Here is a 19,689-nt window from a genome sequence, read left to right as displayed (position 1 = left end):
TCGCTCATCTATCTTCTGTTTGAGTTGGTCATCTTCTAGACCTTCCTCAGTGGTCACAGGACGTTGCCCACAGGGCGCTGTTAGTGGACTATTCTCAGTCCAGCAGTGACAGTAAGGTGCTTAAAAACTCCATCAGCATTGCTGTGTCTGATCCATTCATACCAGCACAACACACAAACACACCATAGATGGACTGTAGTCAGTAATTGTAAGTACAAAGTGCTTCTATATGGTAAGTGGAGCTGATAAAATGGACAGTGAGTGTAGAAACATGGAGGTGGTTTTAATGTTATGGCTGATCAGTGTATAGTCGAAAGTATTAGCAGCCTAAATCAAATTATTTGGTGTTTAGGTGTTTCAGACACATCAACTGCTAACGTTTAAAATCAATTAAATATAATTAATGATATGCTTTCAACTTTGTGGCAGCAGTTTGGAAAACGTCAGTCTGCACAGTGAGGTCCATAAAGACCTGGTTTGACAGGTTGTTGAGGAAAATCAGCTGCCTGCACAGAGCCCTAACACCAAACCTGATAAATACATTTAGAATGAATCAAAACAATAATTGCAAGCCATGGCATTTACATTTTCAGCATTTAGCAGACGCTTTTATCAAAAGTGACTTACATTACAGTTACATTATACAGTCTGAGCAATTGAAGGTTAAGGGCCTTGCTCAAGGACCCAACAGCTGCAATCTGGCAGTGGTGGGGCTTGAACCAGCAACCTTTGGATTACTAGTCCTTTACCTTAACCACTAGGCTACAGCTTGCCCATGGCACATTGTCCAAATCTTTGTCTGACCTCACAATTGCTGTTTTGACTAAATAGGCACCAATTCCCACAGACATACACACTTAATCTTGTGGATTTTGTTTCAGAGGAGTGGAGGCTGTTGCAGGAGGTTTTCCCAAAGAACATTTATACTGTCTGCAATGTCCTAAAAAAGATTAATTCTTTTCACTCTCCACTTTACATGGGGGGGGGGGGGGAGTGATTGATGAGAAGTGTAGCTTGATGAGGCAATTATATCCATTTAAAATGAAATCCACAACACAAAGTGTGCACAAAGTCAAAGTGTCTGAAAACTTTTTGAAACTAAGGTATTAATCTGATTATAAATTAGTCAGTAATGTCCCAACTAAATTGCAGAAATGTTGAGGGTACATCCTTTAAGTGGAATTTCTAAATTGCACTTTCCATCAGAGCGATCATAATAAGGTGGCTCACTTTATTGCCCTGCTCTCAGACTGGGCACTGACCAAGGCAACTACATTGCAGCTTCCCAACTCTATTCTATACAGATTAAACCAACAACCAACAATACTATGCAGCACAGTTAACCCCTCTTCCACACCCAAACCACCCCTGCCTTGATTGGTTGCTGGGGCAGCAGATTACACCCTTAAGTGGCTACTGGATATGCATTGGGTGAAGAAAGGGAGGGATAAAGTACAGAAAAAAAAATCTTGGGTTCCAGCCCTGCATATTATGGACCCAGATCTAATCTAGGAAATCCACCACAACCAGGCAGCCAGTCTGGGAACAAGAGAGGCCCAAACACCAGTGCGTAACAATGAGTTATTAGACTAAGCCGGTAAAAGTAGATGGCTGGTGTGCATGTCAGTCCTGATTAAGAGAGATCTCTCTAATTCAGCCATTAGTGGCAATTTATAAATCTATTTTGACATGTCAGTGAGTCTGCTAAATTATGCCTCAAATAGCATTTTGTCCAGACAATTTGTCCAACTTTTTGTCTAGGACATTATAATAGGACACGATAATAGGACATGTCAAACAAGGGGACATACTTAACATAAAATTCTGTCCATATTATGCAGACACACAAAGACAGTCTTCCAGAATAGTCAAGTCAAGTCAAGTCAACTTTATTTATATAGCGCTTTTTACAATAGACATTGTCTCAAAGCAACTTTACAAAATCCAGGACCAACAGATACAAAAATCCCTGTTGAGCAAGCCGAGGGCAACTGTGGCAAGGAAAAACTCCCTGAAAATTACAGGAAGAAACCTTGAGAGGAACCAGACTCAGCAGGGCCCATCCTTCTTGGGTGGTCTGGAGGATACTTTAAATAAATACACGATTTACACAAAGCATACAAACACAGAATTAAATGATCTAAAAGTTATAACTGGTAATAAATAGATAAATAAATAAATCAATAATAATAGAGTTGTTATTTGCTCTAGTCTTCAATAAAGTCTGTAGTGAGTTCTTGTCATTCTTGGTGCAATTACTCCAGATCCGTCACATCCAGCAGGAGCAGCATCGTTGTCACGGCAGTCTCGACTTTAATCCTTAACCTTGGCGGGTAAACAGGTTTCCATCAGAATGCCTTTGGAGTAAAACAACAAAGAATGTAGTTAATAATGTACAATGCTAGTTGAGTAAAACAGTTTTACAGAGAGTTTTAGACTCCGGCAGCCCTAAATATTACAGCATAACTAAAAGGGAGAGCGAGCAGGTAACAAGGTCATGAAGGCTTTCACAGGACATCAGCGCCCACCTCTCCTACCCAAACCGGAGTGATCGGACAAGAGAGGCAGAACGACAGCAACCCAACATCCCTGATCACCACAAGTTTCTATGACCAAGAACCTCCAAGCTCTGCGCCTTTGTCTATATTAATCAAAAACCTGAGAAAATAAATATGTTTTCAGTCTAGACTTAAACATTGAGACTGTGTCCGAATCCCGAATAGAGGCAGGAAGATTATTCCAAAGTTGTGGAGCTTTGTAAGAAAATGCTCTTCCACCAGCTGTGGTCTTTTTAATTTTAGGAACTATAAGTAACCCTGCATCTTGTGAACGAAGTGGACGCGCTGGGTTGTAGTGATTAATAAGTTCACTCAGATATGTAGCGCTTTATAGGTTTGTAAAAGTATTTTGTAATCAATGCGGAATTTAACTGGCAGCCAGTGTAGAGATGATAGAACAGGAGTGATATGATCAAATTTTTAAGTTCTAGTTAGCACTCGAGCTGCTGCATTTTGAACTAACTGGAGTTTGTTTATGGATCTACCAGAGCATCCAGTTAGAAGAGCATTACAATAATCTAACCGAGAAGTTATAAACGCATGGATCAGTTTTTCGGCGTCATTAACAGATAGTATATTTCTTATTTTAGAAATATTACGCAAATGATAGAAAGCAACTCTAGTAATATTATTAATGTGTGTATCAAAGGAGAGATCTGAATCTATTGTGACACCCAAGTTTTTTACATCTGAGCTAGGAGTAACAGAGAAAGTGTTTAGGTTTAGCACCAGGTTAGACAACTTGTCTCTTGCAGCTTTAGAGCCAACAAGTAAAACCTCAGTTTTATCTGAATTAAGTAAAAGAAAATTACACGACATCCAGTTTTTTATGTCGTTTACACAATCTTATAGACTATAAGGTCCAGGGTCCTTTACTGCCAGAGATTACTTGACTCTGGAAATTCTATTTTCTGCAGTGTGCATGTCTAGGCTAAGCTTTGCACTGGAACTAAAATATGCCAGAGGAAATGGCTTTAAGAGCCTGATAGTGTAGTCATGGTGAAATGTGCTTAATAACAACACTTAAAAAGAGCTGCACCCTTTCACTTCAAAGCTGTAAGCTAAATTCACCACTAACTATCTGGATGGCAAAAGGTGATCATCTACAAAAACGAAAATGTAAGAAATGCTTTATTTGTTCACTGCATTGTTGGAAAGATAATTACAGACCCATATCATAAATGATTAATGTTTTATAGTTGACTGTATTTATTATCATATAACTCCAATAACAAAAATGTTGGGTTAGTAGGAAAGTGTGAATAAAAATAGACAGAAATAATTTGCTAATCAAGTTGACCTTTATTAAATTAAGAACACTACATATACAAGACTTTAAATGTTTCAACTAAATAGTTTTATGGGTTTTTAAAATTACACTATATTGCCAAAAGTATTTATTCACCCATCCAAATCATTGAATTAAGGTGTTCCAATCAGTTCCATGGCCACAGGTGTATAAAACCAAGCACCTAGGCATGCAGTGGGGTCAGCGGATGCTGAGGCCCTTAGTGCGCAGAGGTCGCCAACTTTCTGCATAGTCAATCGCTATAGACCTCCAAACTTCATGTGGCCTTCAGATTAGCTTAAGAACAGTGCATAGAGAGCTTCACGGAATGGGTTTTCATAGCCGAGCAGCTGCATCCAAGCCTTACATCACCAAGCGCAATGCAAAGCGTCAGCTGCAGTGGTGTAAAGCACGCCGCCACTGGACTCTAGAGCAGTGAAGACGTGTTCTCTGGAGTGACGAATCCCGCTTCTCCATCTGGCAATCCGATGGACGCGTCTGGGTTTGGTGGTTGCCAGGAGAACGGTACTTGTCTGACTGCATTGTGCCAAATGTAAAGTTTGGTGGAGGGGGGATTATGGTGTGGGGTTGTTTTTCAGGAGTTGGGCTTGGCCTCTTAGTTCCAGTGAAAGGAACTCTTAATGCTTCAGCATACCAAGAGATTTTAAAAAATTTTATGCACCCAACTTTGTGCAAACAGTTTGGGGATGGCCCCTTCCTGTTCCAACATGAGTGCACACCAGTGCACAAAGCAAGGTCCATAAAGACATGGATGAGCGAGTTTGGTGTGGGAGAACTTGACTGGCCTGCTCAGACTCCTGACCTCAACCCAATAGAACACCTTTGGGATGAATTAGAGCGAAGACTGCCAGCCACGCCTTCTCGTCCAACATCAGTGTCTGACCTCACAAATGCGCTTCTCTTCCCAGAAGAGTTGAAGCTGTTATAGCTGCAAAGGGTGCACCGACATTATATTAAACCCTATGGATTAAGAATGGGATGTCACTCAAGTTCATATGCATGTGAAGGCAGACGAGCAAATACTTTTGGCAATATTGTGTATATGCTCATTCTGGATGTAATAAGTGCAATATGTTCCAAACACTTAAGACAGGGGCGTGTTTACCACTATACTTCATCATCTCTGCTTTTGATAATGATCTGTAATTGTTTGAGTTGTGTAGTTGTGAAAGTGAACTTTTTTTTATCTAATCTTGCTTAAAAAACACTTTAGCTGATCTCATGCCAAAGGCTTTTTTTTTTTTTTTGGAGTTTGGAGGGACAGTCCACTATGGTGGTGCAATACACTTTCCAATATAGTATAATAAATATAATATAATATAATATAATATAATATAATATAATATAATATAATATAATATAATATAATTAATATAATATAATATAATATAATATAATATAATATAATATAATATAATATAATATAATATAATAATACAATACAATACAATACAATACAATACAATACAACATAATGTGTATATACAGTATTTACCCATAACCTACAAAACGTGTAAAATTAAGAAATCCATTTAAGATAATTAAACATAAAAAATTAACTGATACCATAGTTCTTATTAAACACATAAAGCTGGTGTACTGTTATTTAAGTATTGTTATCGCACATGCTGGACTTTATATGGCTGCACTGTATGAATAGATCTTGATTACTCAGTCATATAAGTCTCCATGTGTTTGTCCGCACTTGAATTGAATCTAACAAAGCGGTGAGATTTTGCTTTCAGCAATAACAGCTCCTTGAACAAAAATATTTATCTTAGGTAAAAAAGGAGTAAGTGTGTGGGTGTTGTTTATTTATATTAAGTGCATTTCAGATTACCTTTTGTATCCTCATTAACAACAGAGAAAATTGGAGTCATTTAGTACAAGAAGGGCCTAAGGACCTGGATTTAATCCATATTCTTTGTAACTGTGAAATTGGTGTTCCACTACCGAGTTCAGGTTGCTAACAGGTGTATAAATTAATCATGTACAACAAATTATCTGCTTTAAACTTGGAGCACATGAAGGTCCATAATTTGTGCCAATAAACTAAAAGATAAATAAAAGAAATAAAAAGGTTGTATGAGTTTTGTGTGGAGAAGCTCCAATAGCCCGCAATGATCCCTGAGCTCAACAGTAGTGAGCATCTTTGGGATGAATTGAAATGTTAATTGCAAACCAGTACAGTGGTACCATGAAACTCAACGTTAATTTGTTCTTGGAGTGGTGCTGAGTTTAAAAGGCGTTGGGTTTCAAGGTATTTTTCCCATAAGGATGTATGGGAAACCTGTTAATGCATTCAATGGTCCCATGGAACTGCATATATAATATTAAAATATTATATAATATTTAATGCCATTACCAACAGTTTGTTCCTGTGGCAAATGTTGTTTACAATCACCATATCAAATTTTTGCTTTTAGCTAATTCTGATCTGGAGTTATTGAAGTAAAAAAAAGTCTTAATAGTGTCATTATTCAATACATTTGACAGCTCTAAAGCTCTGCCAGACTCTGTCTATACACATGAAATGTACCCCTCCCCATTTCTTTACATCAGTCTGTGAAAAAGCAAACTGATCACTGAGTAAAAACAACTCAGAAACGACTCTTTTTAAACGAATTATTCATTGGAACCAAATCAGGGAGCTGTGCTCTTATCTATGGTAAAGATTTATTCGTTTTGGTCATTCCATTTCATTATGGGGTTGTGTGTAAACAACTCCGTGGATCAGTGTGGATTTGATTCAGAGATTCAGTCGTGGTTCAGGTCTTGAAAAACCAATCAGGGCTTCCGAATTCAGATTTTGGGCAGAACTTCAGTTGTTCCTCTAATCCAGGGGTGTCAAACTCATTTTCACCGAGGGCCACATCAGCATTATGGTGGCCCTCAAAAGGCCGATTGTAACGTATCCTGCTGTGATTGCAGTCTGTTGTTTTTCTTGGAGGCTAAATTCTGCATTTATATTGTCCTCCTTTACCACAGACACAGCCTCATAACACAAGAGACGCACCGTTTTCTCTTCCTGAAGCACAAACTTGTTTTCATTTTCATTAAATTTCCTCCTTCTGCTTAATTTTCTTAATTATCTTCTTGTACATTTTGGGATTATGTGTAAATATTTCTTAACATCATCTACTGGCGGGATGTGTCACTTTGCAGGTCACAAAATCAGCATGCGTTTTGAGAGATGCAGTTAATGTAGGATTTTACAGTGTATTTTAAGACAATTGTTCTGCCCTCACTAATAGTTTATCCCTCTTGCTCAGCTAGTCAGACAGACAGACAGACAGACAGCTCTCTTCAGAATACAGTCGGTTTATTTGCTTCCCAGCTGTGATACACTGTGTGCATCAAAATGAAGTAAAAATACAAACAATAAAAACAATAAAGAACTTAATACAGTAAAAGCACACAGCTGTAGTCAAGTGTTACATCTGGTACAATATGAGATTTAACCAAACGTAAAATAGCGCTAACGAGTTAGCATTTTGTGTAAAGATACTAATTGCTATAGTAACGGTACTAAAACGCTGTGATATACTCACTAAACATTTACAAACAACTGAGAATATAAACGCCACTACTTACAGATGATGCTTTGGTATTATATTACAAAATAATTATTTATATTTATTATTATTGTTTACATTACTACCCGCGTTCTTTTGCCGTAAAAGTCACATGGACTTTTCTCAGCGAAGGTCAAAGTTAGTTGCCATGACTACGATGTCAACAGTTAAAGGCTTAAAGGCGCAGGAGTCCCATTAAATTATAAGTGCGTCTCTGTAACGACTCGAACCATCACAACAAGCGTACAGTCGTTTAAGCTCTCGCGGGCCACATAAAATGACGTGGTGGGCCGGATCTGGCCCGCGGGCCGTGAGTTTGACACCCCTGCTCTAATCCAAAGCAATATATGCAATATATGCGTCATTTAGGTGAGCTGGCAATGAAAAACTCTCTCTTTATTGGTTGTAGAGGTATAAGTGACAGCTTAGTTAATGAATTACCAGTTTCAGCTTTTTACTGTGAAAGCCGAGAGAATAAAATATCTGACTAGGACTAAGTTTTTGTTAGTTTGGTGGACAAACACAGTTGGAAATGGATTTATATATTCTGGAAATATTCAGAAACATACAAGATGACCACCAAGAAGAAAAACTAATGGATTTTATCCCTAATGGAACAACACACGGATATAGATTTGGTCTCAATTTAAAGAAGAGAAGCTCAGGTAAGCAGCGGTTATGCTTTTATGCTGCTGTGTGGTTGATCTGGGTCGCAGTGCTGCTGTTTACTGTGCACTTTCATTTTGCATTGATAGCAAAGCATTATCAAATATTGAACTTTTACAGGATTTTTTAATGCTCATTTATTTGAAGTAAAATGGACAGCATAAATGTAAACAAAGCGACTCGCACACACTTCGATTTTAAGGTAAAAGTCATTGGTCAGCCATATGTCTACAAAGGTGGTTAAAGGCCCCACAATGGATGGGTGCCCCAGCCAGGGTATTCCTTTCTTACTGACCTGCCACGATCCTGACCAGGATAAAGCAGTTAATAAAAATATAATTGAAAAAGAAATAGTTCTGTTAGAGAAGTAGCTTAGTGCTTAACCCTTGAACTTTTGAACCACAAGTTTTAGAAATTCATCATGCTCTGCAGGTTATCCGACTAATTGATAGTCCTCTTGCCTGCTCTGCGCATGCAACAGTAATACAAGTCATGCCTTTCTTGCTCTGTTTGTAAACACGGAGTTTAATAGTACTTTTCCTGCCAGCCCCCTCTGGCATAATCTTCCACAGGTTCATCAAAGTGAAGTTTTCTTAGGAATCACATGCTGAGGAAATCTGACCTTGTTTTGGTTTAAAGATTATCTGGAAGGTTTTTGAACTGTTCTTGTATGTGCAGCTGATGTATTTTTTTTTTTTATTAAAAAGAATATTTTTGTCAGCAATTGCCAGCTTAAGTTTAAGGATAAATACATATAAAGGGTGGCATGGTGGCTACCACTGTCGCCTCACAGCAAGAAGGTCCTAGGTTTGATTCCCAGGTAGACCATCTGGGTCCTTTCTGTGTGGAGTTTGCATGTCCTCTTTGTGTCTGTGTGGTTTTCCTCTGGGAGCTCCAGTTTCCTCCCACAGTCCAAAGACATGCAGTTAGGTTCATTGGAGATAGAAATTTGCCCTTAGATGTGTGTGGTAAGGTGGGAATGTGTTTCTTCCCTGTGATGGACTGGTGCCCTGTCCAGGGTGTTTCTATGTGCCTTGTGCCCATTGAGAGCTTGGATGGGCACCAGCACCCCCTGCAACCCTGATTAGGATAAGCGGCTTAGAAAGTGAGTGAAACTGACAATTACATATAAAGTTATTAAATCATTGGTTTTGTTTTTATAACAAATAATGGTAAAAATTAAGGAAAAAAGAAAAAAACATGATGGATTTGTATATGAACAGGTCAAAAGCAGCCAACTGTATTCATTCATTCATTCATTCATTCTCTGTTTTACCAGCACTTTATTCTTGGTGGGTCTGATTCAAAAAGGAATCCTCAGACAGGTAAGCAGTCACACCCACATTCACGACAATATTAAGTCGCTTAAATAGACCTGAATGTGTTTGAACTTGTGGGAGGAAACTGGAGCCCCCGGAGGAAACCCATACAGACACAGGGATAACATCCAAACTCCACACAGAAAGGACCCTGGCTGCCTGTGGACTAGAATGAGTTGAGAGTGCATCATACTGTGCCACCATGGCACCCACAGCATTTATTCAAAAGGTCTAAAGATAAAAAGATTGGATTTTTAATGGTGGTGCAGTGCACAACTCAAAATGTCAGTAAAAACAAATCCATTTTGTATTTAATTAGATTTATATCTGGTGACTGTTAGGGTTGTAGCAAAATATAATTGCTTATGAAGGCCATCACCAGGTCATTAAACTATTTTTGAAACTCTCATGCCATGTGGATTGGAGCATTGTCATTTCAGATAAAACCATTTCATAAAATATATAAAAATAATTGCAATTGATTAACTGACATTCCTAGTGACCTAAAGAACAGCTGCTCATATGTTTTGTTTACATTTTGCGCTAATGGTCGAACATCACAGTCACCAATTCTATTATTTATACCAGCTGTCCCCAACCTGTTTTGCACCACGGGCCGGCGAAGCCGGGAGGATTCAAAATAAAATTATACGACGTGACCTGAATAGGTACATGTCAAACGCGTCAAGAGGAACAGGATGTTATTAAAACAGACACACATGCAGAGATGTTTCACGACGTTTAATAATAACAAAAGACAAGACAAGGGTCCACAAGACAAGACATACTAACACATGACCTATGCTAAATGCTAAGCTAGCCACTAACACTGATCTAAACACACATGAACAATGCTAAAGCTAAACTAAATGCTACACTAACTGCTAACGGCAATCTAAACACACAGGAACAATGCTAATGCTAAACATGAACTAGACTACCTCAAGACATGAACAAGACTAAACCAAACAAGACTTTTAAGCATGAGCAAGAGCATAATCCAAGTCCATGAATAGCAAAATCATGACATGACAATAACCAAGCCCTTACATGAACATCTCAGATACACAGCTGCTCCCTTAAATGTCCTGAGCATTACACCTGAAACAAGGAGCAGCTGTGGATCATTAGCTTCACTGATTAATCAAAATGAGGAGGCGTAGACAAACAAAAGCCTCCTCAATCATGTGCTCCCCAAGACCGGGGCGTGGCACCTAAACAAACTCTGGGAGCACAAAGAGGATGGATTCACATTTTTGCACTTATAGCCATGTTAGCCTAATGCCAAGTTCACACTACACAACATTCGATTTGTTCAGATCACTGTACAGTTCACACTACACAACTGGGTCTTTTGCAATCGGGAGTCTTTTAAGTCGTTGTGGATTTCACACTACACGACTGATCAGCGATAGGGAGTCACACACTAAACGATCTACCCTCAGGAGGAATCGCAGACTGTCTGGTCTCCCAAACTACGTTTTGTCATGAAAACACACGCGAGAATTGACGGAAGGTTTAGTGATACCATGTCCAAAAATGCACGTCAACCAGAAGCGAGCGATCAGAGTTGAGACGATAACATCACAAATACTATAAAGCTTGTGTGTATACCGATGTATTCTGATAAAAACTATATTATGCCCTGTCCCATGTTTGTACAACTCCTCCCCCGGGTTTTTCCTCACCCCGTATCTTGCGTTCTCATTGGCTGTAGTTCAAAATAGCACCTGCTCGCAATGCTTTTCATAATACATGATTTTGACTCGCCGACTGGTCCAGATATTTAGCATGCTAGATTTTGTTTATGCATTTTCTTCCCTTTTTTTCCCCGACTTTTAGCGCGTCCAATTGCCCGATTGCGTCATGCTTCCTCTCCACTAATGCTGGCCCTGGATCTGATTGAGAAGAACAAAGCTAACCCACGCCCCCTTTGACACATGGGCAGCAGCCGTATGCATTTTGTCACCTACACCAGACGAGATCAGCTGCAAACCAGCTCTGTGTATGGAGAGACACACCCTGATCATTGCACTCTCTCCCCGTCTCTGTGCAGGCGCCATCAATCAGCCAGCAGAGGTCGTAGTTGCAGTCATGAGAGAGTCCCTATCTAGGAAACGGCCCTAGATATTTTTCTTGAGTCGGATTGAGTCATTGAACAGTTCACACATAGTGATCAGGAGCTGAAGTTTTCGAACACTGAGTAGCTTCCGAGTCGGCACATCTAGTGGCGTCCAGTTGGCGAGTGAAAATCAGGGCAAAAATTGTGTAGTTAAACTAGGCATTAGCAATTGGCTTTACACCATTACATACTTTGTCATGCATGTTAAGTGCACTGTTGTATTATATTCTCACTAAATGCATGTTCTATTTATCCACCTCACTGTTTGGTGTATATATTCCTGCACAGGTTCATCATCAACTGCAGTTTTTTTTTTACCAGGAAAATACGGGGGTGGAAGATGTCATCCTCTCCCTGCTACACAGGACCTACTCTCACCTTGACACATCACCTCTGAGCTGTGAAAATTATGTTCAGATTTTTCCAGCACCTCCAACACCATCCAGTCACTGCTTTCAGAACTTATGAACTAGACTGGTCAGACAACACAAACTCAATATACAGGAAAGGACAAAACGTTCTCTACTTCTTGAGGAGGCTGGAGTACTTTAAAACCTGTAATAAAATCCTGGTGCTGCTTTTCCAGTCTTTTATCTCTATGTCCTATTTTATGCTGTGGTGTGTTGGGGAGGTAGCCTAAAGATGAGAGATGCTACACAGCTTGACAGGCTGGTGAGGGAAGCTGGCTCTGTGTTTGGCACAGAGTTAGATCATTTTATGCAGGTGACAAAGAAAAGAACACTTAAAATATATTATTTATTGTGCATAACACACACCACCCACTGAATAGCACAATCACCAGACTGAGGAGTGTGTTTAGTAACAGACTGCTGACTCTGTCCTGCTCAACAGACACGTTTACAAAGTGTTTTTTCCCCCAGGCAGTTAGAATGTTCAATGCCACACACAAGTTATTACATATTTACATCTACATCAAGGGTCACCAACACGGTGCCCGCGGGCACCTGATCGCCCTCAGGGATCACGTGAGTTGCATGTTCTAAAAACAACACTAGTGACTATAGAGCTCCGTCTAAAAACTGTATTTGTGTTGCTGTTCTTTTGAATCCTTAATACCTGCATTGATGTAGATTTGAAAATGACAATACTGAATTTAAAATTATATATCATATGTGTATATATGAACTTGGATTTTGTCTGTTTGTTCCAAATCATGTGCAAGACAAAAGTCCATCTCACTCTTTGCTGAGACAAGCAAGCGACCGCAGCTACGATGGGGAGCAAGATTTGTTTTTCAAATAAAGAATAAGAAAGCCTTTTCAGTTGGCAATGATGATAATAGCAAACTGTTTTCACAGCAGCAGTACATCACAGATTTTTATTTATTTATCTTACATAACTAATAATTTGTTCACACATGAACACATGAAGTCCGATTCATGGAGGCACCACCTGACAACTTACAGGAGTTAAAGGATCTGCTGCTAACATCTTGGTGCCAGATACCACAGCACACCTTCAGGGGTCTAGTGGAGTCCATGCCTCGATGGGTCAGGGCTGTTTAGGCAGCAAAAGGGGGACCAACACAATATTAGAAAGGTGGTCAAAATGTTATGCCTCATTGTTGTACATGTGCATTGTTAAATTATTCACTTACATTCTATCTATCTATCTATCTATCTATCTATCTATCTATCTATCTATCTATCTATCTATCTATCTATCTATCTATCTATCTATCTATCACTAGTTTTGCATGCCCTTTTACTTTGTGTTTTCGTATAGTTTTCCACAGTGTTTTGTCTCAGCTGTTGATGGTGGTGGGTTGTGATTTGTATTGTCTGTATATTTCAGTGTTTATTCTGTTATAAAATATTTACAGTAGTTTTCTTAACCCGTGCCTCATTGTATTCTTGTTATATGTAGAATGCTGTTCCCATACATGACAAACACTGGGAATGTGGAGGATGTTAACCATGTGGACACTGTAGGGTTGAAAACCATTCTGTCCAACCTACATGCTCCAAAAACAGAATGGCCAGATTAAACAAATGCTTTCCACTTTCAATGAACAATTGGTAGCTAACCAGCCCAATCCATCCAGTAATTCAGGTGAGGTGAGTCAACTCCCTCTAATTTTCCATTCGTTCATGTTGGGTAAGACTTAGAAGTTTGATGGGAACCCCAATGACTGCCAAGGATTTTGCCACAGACCTCTCTCCTTATTTTGCATAACACTATCTGATTTTCTGCTGAAATTGATAAAATGGGATGTATTATAACCCGACTTTCTGAAAAAGCCACATCCATATGGAAAAAAACTGGGAAAGGAGACCCAGTCTTAGAAGCCGTTCTAAACTATGATTAAGATGATGTTTTACAGACTAGGAGAAACAAACAGGCCCTAATCTCTGCTCACAGACATGACCTCTGTCTTAAGGCACAGACTAAACAGGCTTGTCTTGATGACCCTTTACCCCTCGACTGTTTTATTGCCCTATCTATCAGGTAAGATAACCTCCTAGGAACTCGACATCCTTATTCATTTTCCTGTATGCTCTGTCTGTAGTTCCAGTCTAGCGAGACCTGAAGCTATGTAGATCAATCAGGCCCACCTATCACTGGAGGAAATGGCCCGCAGAATAAATAATGGTCTCTGTAAATATTGCGAGGCCACAGGGCACCGATGTATTTCAGGCCCCAAGAGACCCCAGCTCAAGTACAGACTTGTAAGTTATGTTCTTTCTCAACCTGTAGACTTCTTATCCACTATACTTTTAATGCTAAGCTGTAGGAACCCTAGAGGACAAATTGACACCTGTCAACTGGCAATTTTATCTTCGACCAGCAAATTAACCAATACCAGACTCTGTTGAGACCCTTTTTAAAGATCCAAGCCCTAAATGGTAGACCATAGGGGACAGGGAAGTTTAAGTATCTGACAAAACTCTTGTCTGTCCACTAAAAAACACAGCACAGTGAATCGGTGTCCCCATTTTTCATACTGTCGTCCAGATATTCTGTTGTCCTTGGGCTCTCAAGGCTCAAGCAGCACAAACCTTACATCTCCTGTTCAAAGGGCAAAATAACATGTGGCTCAACAGCTATTGAAAGTCCGGTGAGCACTGACCTTAGTCGTGTCAGTGAAACTTAAAACGAACTAGGTAAGGTGTTTAGCAAACAAAAAGCCTCTTGGCTCCCACCTCAGAGACTCTGAGATTGCTCCATAAATCTCCTCCCTGGTGTTCCTTTTACCAGATCCTGTGTATAACCTTTCTTTGAAAGAGACTACAGCTATGATAGATTACGTCCAGGAGGCCCTTGGGCTAGCATTTATTTGACCATTAAAGTCCCCTACCTCAGCTGACTTCTTTTTCATGGAGAATAAAAATGGTGTTGTAGGACCCTCTATTAACTATTAAGCACTATATCAAATGACTAGGATGTTTTACTAGCCTATGCCCTTGGTGCCAGCCTCACTGAAACAACTGTGTGGAGCACAGGTTTTTACAAACTTGACTTGAGGAGTGTGCACAGTTTGATTCACATTAGGCAGCTTCCACAAAGAATATCTGGTCATGCCATTCAGTCTTGCCAATGCCCCATTCATGATCCAGTCCCTCATCAATGAAATCTTTTGTGTCCTTCTCCATAGATTTGTGATAGTCACATGAAAGAGGTACTAAGACAACTCCTGTCCCGTCAACTTTACATAAATTTATAGAAATGTCTGTTTGATGTATCTACACTCCTCTGTCTTGGATATGTCCTGTTTCCTAACACAGTACACATGAAGGATAAAAAGATACAGGCAGTCCATATTTGGCCTCAGCCAAAGATGATACAAGGTCTCCAGAAATGTCTTGGTTTTGTTAAATACTTACTGTTTCATTACAAATTTTACTAGTGATGCTGTACCTCTCATCTCCTTCCTTAAGGGTGCTCCACGGTGACTTACCTCTCCAGCCAGGAGTTTCCATTCACTGTTGAAGTGGACACTTCAGAGATTAGAATTACAGTCATTCCTTCCCAAAGGCAAGTTAACTCCAAGAAATTATACCCCATTGCCTGCTTCTCAAAGAAACTGTCACATGCTGAGAGGAATTATAATGTAGGTAATAAGGAGTTACTTTCTGTCAAGCTGGCCCTAGAGAAGTGGTGTCATGGATGTGGCTCAAGGGGACACATCCATTTGTAGTAATCACTGATCACAAAAAGCTCTAATGCATTAAGAAAGCCTGTGCTGGTATTAGTGGATAAGACACAGCAATGCTGATGGAGTTTTAAAATGCCATGTCCACTCACTGTCCACTCTATTAGACACTCCTACCTAGTTGGTCCACCTTGTAGATGTAAAGTCAGAGACGATCGCTCATCTATTGCTGCTGTTTGAGTTGGTCATCTTTTAGACCTTCATCAGTGATCACAGGACGCTGCCCACAGGGCGCTGTTGGCTGGATATTTTTGGTTGGTGGACTATTCTCAGTCCAGTAGTGACAGTGAGGTGTTTAAAAACTCCATCAGCATAGCTGTGTCTTATCCACTCATACCAGCACAACACACACTAACACACCACCACCATGTCAGTGTCACTGCAGTGCTGAGAGTGATCCACCACCCAAATAATACCTGCTCTATAGTGGTCCTGACCATTGAAGAACAGCATAAAAGAGGGCTAACAAAACATGCAGAGAAACAGATGGACTAGTAATTGTAGAACTACAAAATGCTTCTATATGGTAGGTGGAGCTGATAAAATGGACAATGTGTGTAGAAACAAGGAGGTGGTTTTAATGTTATGGCTGATCAGTGTATGTCTAACATATGCCAAATAAAATCTAATGCAAAAAACAAAGATACCAAAAAGGCGTCTGTTGTTGTTTGTGGTCTCTACCATACTATTAGTCTAATAGACTACAAAGAGATGTGTTACTTTTAGCAATAGCTGACAAGAAATTATACCCCATTGCCTGCTTCTCAAAGAAACTGTCACATGCTGAGAGGAATTATAATGTAGGTAATAAGGAGTTACTTTCTGTCAAGCTGGCCCTAGAGAAGTGGTGTCATGGATGTGGCTCAAGGGGACACATCCATTTGTAGTAATCACTGATCACAAAAAGCTCTAATGCATTAAGAAAGCCTGTGCTGGTATTAGTGGATAAGACACAGCAATGCTGATGGAGTTTTAAAATGCCATGTCCACTCACTGTCCACTCTATTAGACACTCCTACCTAGTTGGTCCACCTTGTAGATGTAAAGTCAGAGACGATCGCTCATCTATTGCTGCTGTTTGAGTTGGTCATCTTTTAGACCTTCATCAGTGATCACAGGACGCTGCCCACAGGGCGCTGTTGGCTGGATATTTTTGGTTGGTGGACTATTCTCAGTCCAGTAGTGACAGTGAGGTGTTTAAAAACTCCATCAGCATAGCTGTGTCTTATCCACTCATACCAGCACAACACACACTAACACACCACCACCATGTCAGTGTCACTGCAGTGCTGAGAGTGATCCACCACCCAAATAATACCTGCTCTATAGTGGTCCTGACCATTGAAGAACAGCATAAAAGAGGGCTAACAAAACATGCAGAGAAACAGATGGACTAGTAATTGTAGAACTACAAAATGCTTCTATATGGTAGGTGGAGCTGATAAAATGGACAATGTGTGTAGAAACAAGGAGGTGGTTTTAATGTTATGGCTGATCAGTGTATGTCTAACATATGCCAAATAAAATCTAATGCAAAAAACAAAGATACCAAAAAGGCGTCTGTTGTTGTTTGTGGTCTCTACCATACTATTAGTCTAATAGACTACAAAGAGATGTGTTACTTTTAGCAATAGCTGACAAGAAATTATACCCCATTGCCTGCTTCTCAAAGAAACTGTCACATGCTGAGAGGAATTATAATGTAGGTAATAAGGAGTTACTTTCTGTCAAGCTGGCCCTAGAGAAGTGGTGTCATGGATGTGGCTCAAGGGGACACATCCATTTGTAGTAATCACTGATCACAAAAAGCTCTAATGCATTAAGAAAGCCTGTGCTGGTATTAGTGGATAAGACACAGCAATGCTGATGGAGTTTTAAAATGCCATGTCCACTCACTGTCCACTCTATTAGACACTCCTACCTAGTTGGTCCACCTTGTAGATGTAAAGTCAGAGACGATCGCTCATCTATTGCTGCTGTTTGAGTTGGTCATCTTTTAGACCTTCATCAGTGATCACAGGACGCTGCCCACAGGGCGCTGTTGGCTGGATATTTTTGGTTGGTGGACTATTCTCAGTCCAGTAGTGACAGTGAGGTGTTTAAAAACTCCATCAGCATAGCTGTGTCTTATCCACTCATACCAGCACAACACACACTAACACACCACCACCATGTCAGTGTCACTGCAGTGCTGAGAGTGATCCACCACCCAAATAATACCTGCTCTATAGTGGTCCTGACCATTGAAGAACAGCATAAAAGATGGCTAACAAAACATGCAGAGAAACAGATGGACTAGTAATTGTAGAACTACAAAATGCTTCTATATGGTAGGTGGAGCTGATAAAATGGACAATGTGTGTAGAAACAAGGAGGTGGTTTTAATGTTATGGCTGATCAGTGTATGTCTAACATATGCCAAATAAAATCTAATGCAAAAAACAAAGATACCAAAAAGGCGTCTGTTGTTGTTTGTGGTCTCTACCATACTATTAGTCTAATAGACTACAAAGAGATGTGTTACTTTTAGCAATAGCTGACTTAAAAAAAAAAACATTGGTTTAACTCTGCTTCTGACTGATTTCTATTTGTAGTGGCTGTTTTTCTGGTATTGGTCCTAGTTTTGAGAGACACCAGCAACATATTCCAGATACAAATGTCACAAGTAAAATTTAGTTTACACATTTTGTTAGTGTTCTTGTGCATGATAATGTTGGAATACTACACAGCTGGACAGTGAAAAAACTCTTCACATTTGTTTTATTACATTTAACTTGTAAATGTAATAAAATAAGCTGTAATTTTTTTATTCTCCTTAAACTTTATTTAACTAACAAAAAAAAAAAAAACATTTATTTTTTATGTTTGGCTGACCAACTTACAAATTTTGAATTTGATACCTGTAACACTCAAAACACTGAGACAAAATAAGAGTAAAAACTTGATAGAATGTTCAAGTTACATCATTTTGAAACATTTCACAAGAGCAGGTTAATTGGGAACAGGTAAGGGTATCATTACTGTAACGAATGGGCCAAGACATGACAAGAGGGGGCAGACACACATGCAGATATGTTTCACAAGGTTTAATAATAACTAAACACACAATACAGGTTTGCACAAGACACACAAACACAAGACCTAAGCTAAATGCTAAGCTAACACCAAACACGAACAAGACTAACCTAAACAACACTTCTAAACATGAGCAAGAGCTTAAACAAGAGCAAGATGTCTAAATTCTCAATCAATAAACCATGACAAAGTCTAAACCGTGACAATCCTGAGAAATCAAAATACAGTGGGGCCAAAAAATATTTAGTCAGCCACTGATTGTGCAAGTTCTCCTACTTAGAAAGATGAGAGAGGTCTGTAATTTTCATCATAGTTACACTTCAACTATGAGAGACAAAATGAGAAAAAAAAATCCAGGAAATCACATTGTAGGATTTTTAAAGAATTTATTTGTAAATTATGGTGGAAAATAAGTATTTGGTCAATAACAAAAGTTCAACTCAATACTTTGTAACGTAACCTTTGTTGGCAATGACAGAGGTCAAACGTTTCCTGTAAGTCTTCACCAGGTTTGCACACACTGTAGCTGGTATTTTGGCCCATTCCTCCATGCAGATCTCCTCTAGAGCAGTGATGTTTTGGGGCAACACGGACTTTCAACTCCCTCCACAAATTTTCTATGGGGTTGAGGTCTGGAGACTGGCTAGGCCACTCCAGGACCTTGAAATGCTTTTTACGGAGCCACTCCTTCATTGCCCGAGCGGTGTGTTTGGGATCATTGTCATGCTGGAAGACCCAGCCACGTTCCATCTTCAATGCTCTCACTGATGGAAGGAGGTTTTGGCTTAAAATCTCACGATACATGGCCCTGTTCATTCTTCCCTTAACACGGATCAGTCGTCCTGTCCCCTTTGCAGAAAAACAGCCCCAAAGCATGATGTTTCCACCCCC

The 19,689-nt window shown here is 39.6% G+C and overlaps 1 long non-coding RNA gene across 1 annotated transcript; it reads left to right on the top strand.

Moving 5' to 3' along the window:
• The first annotated feature begins 8,006 nt into the window (after positions 1-8,006).
• LOC134323803 (uncharacterized) lies at positions 8,007-12,130 on the top strand. Its single transcript, XR_010014114.1, has 3 exons — positions 8,007-8,107; positions 9,388-9,433; positions 11,838-12,130. It is a non-coding gene; the product is annotated as an uncharacterized LOC134323803 (long non-coding RNA).
• Positions 12,131-19,689: the final 7,559 nt, after the last annotated feature.

The sequence above is a fragment of the Trichomycterus rosablanca genome, chromosome 1, assembly GCF_030014385.1.
Source record: "Trichomycterus rosablanca isolate fTriRos1 chromosome 1, fTriRos1.hap1, whole genome shotgun sequence".
Taxonomy (NCBI): domain Eukaryota; kingdom Metazoa; phylum Chordata; class Actinopteri; order Siluriformes; family Trichomycteridae; genus Trichomycterus; species Trichomycterus rosablanca.
This window is presented reverse-complemented; position numbering and strand designations above follow the sequence as displayed.